Source organism: Tupaia chinensis, unplaced genomic scaffold (genome assembly GCF_000334495.1).
Source record: "Tupaia chinensis unplaced genomic scaffold, TupChi_1.0 Scaffold000636_1, whole genome shotgun sequence".
NCBI classification, from domain to species: Eukaryota; Metazoa; Chordata; class Mammalia; order Scandentia; family Tupaiidae; genus Tupaia; species Tupaia belangeri.
Genome location: NW_006160157.1, coordinates 944,990 through 954,960, shown reverse-complemented (window position 1 = coordinate 954,960; position 9,971 = coordinate 944,990). Strand labels below are relative to the sequence as shown.

Genomic DNA, 9,971 nt, shown 5'->3' with positions numbered 1-9,971 from the left:
CGCCTGTTGGGTGTGTTTTTTTTTTTTTTTTTTTTTTTTTTTTAATTTGGAAGGTAATGACCAGGAACAGCAGAGATTTTTATTACAAACAAACTCAGGCTTTCTGTGGATGTTTTTGTAGGCAGGATTTGTTTCTGGGTCAGCTTTAGGAAGAGGTGGAGAAGGAAACGAGAGAGAGTGAGAGGAGAATGTTCTGTTGATGCTCGGGGCAGTTCTTGCGGAAGTTGATATGCAGAACCATGGAGCCACAGCTTCTGGGTCAGGCTCATACCCAGCAGCCCTGCTTCCTTGTTTAATTACCTGAAGAGCAAAACAGTCAGGCTGGGAGTGTGTGAAAACCCAATATCTCTTGCAGCCGCCTGGCGCTCTGACATCCTGCAAGGCCAGCCCTGTCTATCGGCCAGCGTCAGGCTGGCTCGCGCCCTGGGTTCCTTTCTTTCAGGAGGCATTGTGTGGAAGAGGGTTTGGTCAGGAATTTGAGGTTCCTGCCAATGCTGTGTCCCCTGCTCTCTCCTTCTGTACTATACTGACAGATATGCTTTATTTTTCAAAGAAATTTGACTTAAGAATTGGCCCTTTCATTTTACATTTCTGGTCTTGCTATGACACAGTCTCTTTTAACATAAACAGACATTAACTAGTGAAGAACTGGTATTAGTGTATTGAGTTCTGATTTTCTTAGCTTCTGTTATATGGTGTCCTGCGTGTTGCTCTCAATGGACTAGACTCACTAGTAGTAGAAGGTAGACTGAACACGTTGGAGATTGTTTATATGAGGGAGTTTTGAACTCTTAATTGATCCCTGAAAACTGAATAGTCTATTTTTAGAGAAAGGTGATAGAAGTTTTAAGATTTTTTTAATTCCCCTTTTTGTCGGAATTCGAATATGTTCTTTGACATTTGCTGTGGGAAGGGCCCACCCTTTGATGAAGCAGGGGGTGGTGAGAAATAATATTTGGACACCAATGTGTGGCCACCATGAGAGTAACATGGATAAATATTCTGAGAAATGCTTGGAGGTGGAGCCATTTGGGAGATCCCCTGAATATAACAAGATGTTATCTTACAAAGAGGAAATCCAGCCGGCTCTTTCTCCACACTGTGGGCTGATGAAATGTCCTCTCTGTGGGTGGGGGAGAAAAGGTGGTGGTGGTGGTGTTTCCTGCAAAGGGAGGGGAAAGTGTGACTGCATGTGCAATGACTTGGTTTTTCCAACTCCTTCATTAAGGATTCTGTCATGCAGACTGAAGGGCATTTACCCTGTAGATGCACATGTGTGCCTCCCATTAATGTTCATAGCAGTCATAGGCACGCAGAGGGAAGTATGTACCTTGGCCTTGTACACAAGCACAGCTCCAGCAAACTGATTCCATTCTTTGCAGAGAGTCAAGGAGTTGAACTTTGCGGGGAAGAGTTTGGTAGCAATTATTCTAAAAACTTCCTTTCTCGTATTTATGGAAGGAACGCCGTCAATATTTTATGTATGTGTATACCGCTCTGGTGGAAGGTATATAATCATTTAAGTAATTGGATTAGCCTGGTGCACCTTGTGATGTAGCTGGCATCCCTGTCCCCATTATGCACAGCGTGAGTCGCTCTGCCACCACTGTTGTGTGTATTTGCAGGCGTGTGCGTGTCTATGTGTCAGCCTGCTGCACTTCTTTCAGGGTCTTTCTCTCTTCAACATCAGTATCAATATGAAAACCAAAAAAAAGTCTACGTTAAGCCACAGTCAACATTCCTAATTAGTGTTCTCGTTTGCCAAGACTCTTGGTTACCTCTCCACTTCAAGCTCCAACGTTTTGTAGTTCTAACTGGAGCTTTCCTTTTAAAAAAATAAAAATAATAACAACTGTTTATTTAACGTTATTTACAGTATTGTTTAATTTGACCAGAAAGGGACAGAGAGAGAGAAAGAAAGAGAGAGAGAAAGTGAGAAAGCAAGCTGCTAGGTCCAGGACTCAAACCGTGGTCAGCCATGTGGGAATCCAACACCCTTAACTACCACTCCACCTACTGGACCCTGGAGTTCTCTTAAATTCAGGTAACATTAGCACCATTTGAAGCATTAAGCTTTGGTAGCAGAGTATATAAACTTGGAGGATATCGAAAGGTGAATGGGGAGAGTTGTGATTTGCAGGTGGCACCAGGAATTAAAAAACAAAATATGAACAAGAAAACATGCTTGTCATCTTGTGCTGGGTGTGCTCAGTAGGTATGGAGTGAAGTAGCAAGAAAAAATAGATCTGTGGAAGAAAGAATGAAAGGGAGTGAGTTACCCAGGAAAAGAGAAGACATTAATAATTGTGGACTTCTGTCAGTGTACCAACACGAATGAAAACACCCTTTAATATGACAGATAAGAAAGGAAAGTATCCCAACATTTTAACAAGATTTTGTGATATGCATTTAAGAATAATTGTAGTAAGAGGTTGAAATTTCCGTATAAGCGAAGGAAATTGTGTTGTGATTTATAAGTTTAAACTGTTCTTGGTGTAATTCAGAATACACGACGTTAAATTCTACTCCTGCTGGCCTTGTGTGGGGTAAGGGCATGCGTGATGAAACTTTATAGGGTAGTTGTAAAACATTAATTTAAAAATTTACATTGGTATAAAAACAAATATGCTGTGCAGGGTGTTATTTGAACAAATAAGGCAGTTTTGGAATAAAAATATGCAATAGAATTCATCATAGCTAAAATCATTTTTGAATGTGTGTTTGAATTTGTTTATCAGTGTGGAAAATTAGTCTGTGTGTGTGTGTGTGTGTGTGTGTGTGTGTGTGTGTATGTATTTTGGGGTAATTTGCAATATGGAGAGGTGGTGAGTTTGTTAGAGATAAAAGTCCTGTGAGAGAAGGATGTGATGAAAAAATTCTGGATCTTTTATATTGCTGTGTATTTGCTCCACCTGGTGGATTTTGTTGAAAGTGTTTTAATCCATGTTAATGAAAAGAATACCCTTTAGACAATTTCTGAAAACTATAAGCAGATGAATCTTCTGGTGTATTTTTGTTGCTATGTAAAATAGTTTAATTTCTATTTAGATAAAAACATTTATATGTCTTTTGCCTACTTCTCTTGTTGCCTTTTAAGTACTGTTTGTTGTCTTTCTGTTTCAAATGTGTGTGTGTGTATGTATTTTGGTAATTTGCAATATGGAGAGGTGGTGAGTTTGTTAGAGATAAAAGTCCTGTGAGAGAAGGATGTGATGAAAAAATTCTGGATCTTTTATATTGCTGTGTATTTGCTCCACCTGGTGGATTTTGTTGAAAGTGTTTTAATCCATGTTAATGAAAAGAATACCCTTTAGACAATTTCTGAAAACTATAAGCAGATGAATCTTCTGGTGTATTTTTGTTGCTATGTAAAATAGTTTAATTTCTATTTAGATAAAAACATTTATATGTCTTTTGCCTACTTCTCTTGTTGCCTTTTAAGTACTGTTTGTTGTCTTTCTGTTTCAAAATGTAATACATACTCATTCTAAACAATTTGGAAAATATAGGCAAATAAAAAAGGGAAAATAAATATATATAACTTTATCACCAGATTCATTATTAAGGATAGAAATTATCAGGGGAGAATCAGTTTGCATTGGATATGTGGAATGTTAAATATTATGCCTTGTATGATGATGATGGCAATGATAAGAGTGATGATATAATTACTTTTGGACAAATAGAATTTGTTACAATTCTCAGGCTCCAAAAAACTCCAAATCTATGTTTAACAAGATTGCTTTTGTTAAGCTGCATGTCTACAGAAGGCAAAGGTAGTAGAGATTAAAGGTACCTGGTGTATTCATGGGGCTGTTCATAGAGGTGGTGAGATCTGTTCTTTGCTGGGCTTACAAAGATTGCTTTCCCTGGAAATCTTAAGGATTCAGTTGTGCTTTGATCATCTTATTGTTTTCCTTAGGTTATTCTTTTTTTTTTTTTTCCTCCTTTAGAGTCTAACAGCTCTGTAACAGAAGGTGAAGTTTTGAAAACGGTGCCTCCATATGCAAGGGATTTGGAGACCTTTTTATTGTCTTTAAAATTGTCATTCATAGTCCTCATTAGCATTTATTGTTGCAAGCGTACAAGCAGAAAATGTGAAATTGGTATGTCATGAATAGCCCCACAGAGCTCTCCAGCCCTCCGCTTTTGCCTGCAGTGTGGTGTGGGCTGGGCTTTGAGGGAAAGCTGTCCAGATGGCTGCCTGCACAGAGCAGAGCTGCAGGTTTTTGTCTCTGGTGCTGAGAAGAGGGAAAGTTCATTGGAGCATACGCCATCACCCTTGCGTTTTAACAAAACTAACTCGCCATTAGTCAAGATGGGGAGGTGGTGACATTGAAACAAAGGTTTTCTATATAGTGTTACAGTCCTCGTCAAATGAGTAAGGGTTGAGTAGTTAGTGTTTCTTCTATATTATCTGAGTGATTTTTGTAGTTAAACAAAATATGAAAAAAAATAAATGATAGCTATTTGCCATTTACATGCAAGTGTATACTTTTTAAGACTGATTGTTTTTATGAGAAAATGATTTTATTTGAACAGATAAGAGTTAATATAGCTAGTGTTCACCCTTGTGGATTAATAAGGAAGTGTTCTACTTTAAAAATTTAAAAATAATCAAACCCTTTTTTAATGCCTATGGAGGGATTTCTATTTAAATCTATTAGTAGGTTTAAAGTTCGCATTTAAATAATCCAACATTCAATCAATGCAAGTGTTAAAGCTGTTACAGCATTTGAGATTAAAAAATATTTGGTATTGAAAATCAAAAGTTGATGGAAAAGGACTACACTCTCATATAGTGATATTTTAAAGGCATTGGCATTGTCAGAATCAATTTGCCTTAATCACAAATATAGACTTTATTTTCAGCAAACGATGTTTTGTCTTAAATGCATGTCATTTTGCACAAATACGAACAGTCTCCCTACATATTTAATATACCAATATTGTCATGTGTCACATAATGACATTTCAGTGACAGACCATGTGTATGACAGTGGTCCCGTAAGATGATAATAGGCTGTGCCATTAAAGCCCTGGTGTGTAGTAGGTGGTACTATATAAATGTGAGTAAGTGTACTTTATGATGTGTGCACACAACGAAATCACCTAAGGATCCTCAGAACTGTCCCTGTCATTAGGCAACACATGACTATGCACATCTTTTCATTTATATGTAGAGCACATTGTACTTCAACTCAGAAGTCAACTATATTGTTTGAAAAACTGTTGGAATGATATAACTAACATTTTATTATGTAGACATTGACATTGAAAAAAACATCATAGAGACTGGGCATATCATTTTAGGGAGTCATTATTTAACATATTTCAGACTATTCTGAAATATGTTAGAGCCTATTCTTAACTCCTTTGAACTGGTGGAGATACAGAAAAGCGAAAAGAAAAACAAAACAAGAGTGACTAGAGTCCACGAGTTTGACAGGAGCCCTTGGTGAAGGGTAGGGGTTGCGACTTGCAGCTCTTAGTCTGGCACTTGCCCTGAGTGGTTAGACTTTCTCGGCAGATCATACAGCATGTTGTCCATGGGCTGCCGTGTTGTTTGGTGCTTTGTCTATTTGCAAGTGATCCAGGCCGTGACGCGTTCCTGCCTCTGTAATGTCTGTGTAATCACCTATTAAGACAAGCTCCGTCGTGCAGCATGTTTTCTTTTACTTGATTCCATCTTATTACCAGCACTTAGGCCCTCTTGGTCAGCCCTAAGTAACCCTTTGACCCCATTGATGTTTATACACCCTTCAAATTCTTAAGATGACAGTCATGTCTCCTGATCTTTTGTCTGCAAGCAAAGTTTTTGTGAGCGCTTTTGTGGGCTTGGCTGAAAGTTGAGGAGGTTCAAGTGCTTATCAGTCATTTCCCCCAAAGGAAATATTTGAGGGAAATAGTGTAAATGTGCCTAGTTGTTTACAACAGATATTTATATAAAAAAGTTAAAATGACATATAACCTCTTACCTTGATGGAATACTTCAATGGATGTCTTCATTTTTTTCCCCCTGCCATTCTCATTTCTTTGTGGCTGGCTGTGCCTTATATTGTTGCCTAACTAAAGTATAAACCATTTGTTTTTCTTACAAAGTATAATTGGATTTATCGTTGTCAGGAGACAATCTATTATTATAGCCTTTATTTTATACAGTGTCAGATGTCTTCCAGTGGCAGAAACAAATTAATGTACATTTTTATTAGGTGTTGTATCTATTTAATTGACTGTCAAAGTGATGAGAAGTTAGGAAATCATCCAAAAGAGAGGTCCATCTCCCTTAGCCCAACAGCTCACACATTAGGTAGGTTTGCCCTGTCAGTGGGATGCCTTTAGAAAACACTAATAGCTTCCAGCTGGGTGGAAAATCAAAACCTTTGGGGTCTGACAAAACTAGCAGATTTGAATTTGAAAGCAGAGCTAATGCCTCCATTTTATTTTTTACCACTCGCCCATAAAACATTATTTTCCAATATGTCAGCCTCATTTGGTGGCCAGTGGTCTGAAATTGAAAGTGGAACAAGTAAGCGGAGAAATCTGGACATTAGTGAGTCCGCCCTTTCAAGCTGGTGTGCCACTTTGTGGAAGGGTCTCCCCTAAAAGCAGGGGGGTCTTAATGACCATTCATCAATGCTCGTTGGCTGATCATTGAGTGCCTTCTCATTCAGTTTATCAAGTCTTGCACATAAAAAGTCAGAATAAGCCTTATTCAGCTTTGTTAAAGCCAACTAGGAGTAAAATGCTCCATTTGAACCCATTTTGCCCTTGTTTTTTCACTTTGTTAATGCAGCCCTGCTTAAATGAGTGCCTTTATTGGGTCGGTTAGAATATCTGAAACTATTAATTCTCTTGTATTGAATAGCTGGTGGCAGGCCAGAGCAGATGGGGTAGGAAAGTATTTGGTTGGGTGTATTGCTTTCAATTAGGATCAATGAGGTTTCAGCTCCTTTGAATTAACTCACTTAATACCCACTGTGTGAAGTCAGGATATATCACAACAGGCTGCTAGAAACAGAGAGGAAAGTCGAGAAGACCTGTGGAAAAGCTTTAACTCCAATTCTCCCTTCACCAGTGTTGAGAGCTTTCATTAACTGCAAACAATGTCAGTAGACTGCTAGTCCCTATTGGTAAGTCAGATATGAACAAAGGAAAAACTTGTACTTTAGGGATATTCTGTTTGGAAAAGGCCTTAGAGTAGTACAATTCCATAATACCTTTGTAATGCATGACCTAAAGTTATTGTCAAAAGCCAATATATGTATTCATTTTTTTTTAGGAGCCCAACATTTTGTTGTTGATTAAATTTACAGATTTGGAAAAGGGATGACTCCCTTTTAAAATTGCCTTAGAAACAGTCTATGTTGTTAATTCAGAGACATGTATTAACTGTCATGGCTCTCCAGAGGAAGGACTTAATTGGTCAGTAATGAATTCATTGTTATTGTTTGGGATGTATTTTAATTTTATAAAATGTGTTTCTTAATGGTGCTGCAGGACAGTGTTTCCTACTAGAGAGAACTTTCATAATACTCATTTTCCCCCCATTCACCTACATAAATGCATTCATCATGTAATCGATTGTTTTTATAATACAGTTTGGGTGTTAGAGATCTTGGCTCTTTATACTTTTCTTTTTTTATTAAAGAGAAAGTTATTTTTGTCTAACTCTGTAGAAGTATGGATCCAGGTTTTTCTGTATAGGGAGAATTGCCAAATGGGCTTGCTGCTTTGCTTGCCTTCACAGATGAAGAAATAAGAGGAGGAAACTGGTTCCTTGAGAAAATGCTGAACTAGTCTCAGATGCACACACATTCAGTTAGACCCTTTCTGCAATCAGACTTCTAGGTGAGAATCTCCAGGGATCCAGGTTTTGTTGACGTGGATCAATTTAAAGTGGCAATTACCGTAGTCAGATAACAGCTTAAAAAGCCTTTTTACACATAGAAAAGATACATAATCACACAGCATATGGAAGTTCAATTTTCTGAGCTATGGTTTAGGGACTTGTAGTGTACCGATATTAAGACCCAGTTTTAAAACCGGATATCATCCAGTTTTCTTAAAGTCTATTGCATTTTTGTCATACGATTTTCTATTTTAGAAGTGATTCACTGTGCATATTGATGAAAGGTTGGGTTTCCCACTGTGAAAATGTTTTCTTTCTAACATAGGTATAGTATTAAAAAAATAACTAGTGTATGGCATTGAGTGGTTTTTTAATACATACACTCTTTTTAAAAATGAAAATCTACAGATTTGGGATGCTAGATTCCATCAAGGGCCTTATAGCAGGACTTAATTGATTATCACACTCATGCCCGCCATAAAGCTTTCTGTCATAAGAGTGTTTGAGCTTGGTGCTTAACTGTACTGAAATCCATTACACAGAACCTCATTACAAGTGACATCTAACTAAGATGAACAAAAAGATTGGCCTCATAAATAGGGTGCAGTATACTATTAGTGACAGAGCAGAGCAATCATTATGAATTGTAGTCTTTTTTACAAGTTGTCTCAGACAGTGATGGATTTTTGAGGGGTTCACTAGATGAAGCAGCGCTTCTTGGGTACAACATTGAGGACTGTAGAAGTTTTTATGGATCGATGCTGTTTATCAAAGATGATATATTTTTAGTTTGTGCAAAGTACGTGGGGGTGTTCTTGGAAACAGGTTGCATGCAGTCTTGGGGAGAGGAGTAGGAAGAGTGAGTAGGTAGAAGTCATAGTCATTGCCTGTGTTTTCAGATGGCTTTTTAGAATTACTTGGAGGCAGCAAGAAGGGGACAAAAGAAATCAGCCTGGCAAGGACTTAAAAGCATGTGGGAAGTGTAGAATAAGCTAAGGACAAGGGGAAGACTATGAAGGGATAGGGCGAGTTAAAGGGGCTCTCCTATTCCTGGAGCTTGCAGACTGGTCAGGATCCCGGGTGGAACTGTTTCTATGTTTATAGTAGATTACACATACAGGAAAGGTAAGAGCCTGAGGGGTCTGCCTCCTGTGCCCTGTTGTTAAAACAAACAAACAAACACAGACCTAGGAAAGCTTTACAAGTGTTAAACTGAGGAAGAGTTTTAGAAGAGAACAGTATTTTCCATCTGCCTGGCATTTTTGTGTGTTTAGAAAAGGCATGCAAGGCAGGCAGGCGTATGTTTCTCCTATGAGGCAAGGATGTTTTACAAAGGACTAAAGAGGGACTGCTGAGAAGAAAATAGCCAGCTTTAGATAAAGCACTATAACAAAGACTCGTAGTTTTATATATCATGGTGTCCATTAAAGCTTAATAGGGAAGAGTCCATTGAACCTGGCTGGGTATGTGTTATTCATGGTAAGGATAAACATTTAAGGGTGTGCAAAAAAAAAAAAAAATCAGGAATCAGGAGGACATGATTGTTCAGCTTTTGAAAAGGCTTTACAATGAAGATTTTGTTTTTATCTCCCATGGATCTCTATGCAAGGTAGAAGAGAGTAAGCTGAAAATGTTTGGAGTATCAAGGCAGGGATCCCAGGGGGTTAAAAGCACTCCAGTAAAATAAAAGTGCTTGACTTTGCTTCTAAAAAGTGTGTTCTATTTTACACATACTACTGGGATGCTGACAAAAGGAATGATTCTGATACTTTGTTCAGGATGATAACCTGGCACAAAATACAAAGTCTTATAAAAATGTTTTTAAAGGGTTTGGGATTTCCAATTCAATAAACAAGCTTGGAGATTTGTGCCTGTGTTTGTTTGTGTTTTAAATATAATTCCCAATTAGGGCTTTTAAAATGAGAAGATAAAGGGGAAGCCTTTCATTGTGAGAAGCGGTAGGGGGCCAGGTCTACATTTCCCTATTTTGGCAAAATAAGGGTTAACTTTTAACGGGATGGGGGTAGTGGTGAATGAATTATTCAGCATTTAGCTTATCATTCTGCATTTCACTTTCTGCCTTTTTTTTTTTTTTTTTTTTTTTTGTTCATGGGGACTT

The 9,971-nt window shown here is 37.9% G+C and overlaps 1 protein-coding gene across 2 annotated transcripts in view; it reads left to right on the top strand.

Moving 5' to 3' along the window:
• Positions 1 to 9,971, top strand: part of RUNX1T1 (RUNX1 partner transcriptional co-repressor 1) — a 167,942-nt gene that overhangs the window by 32,777 nt on the left and 125,194 nt on the right. The window lies entirely within an intron of this gene.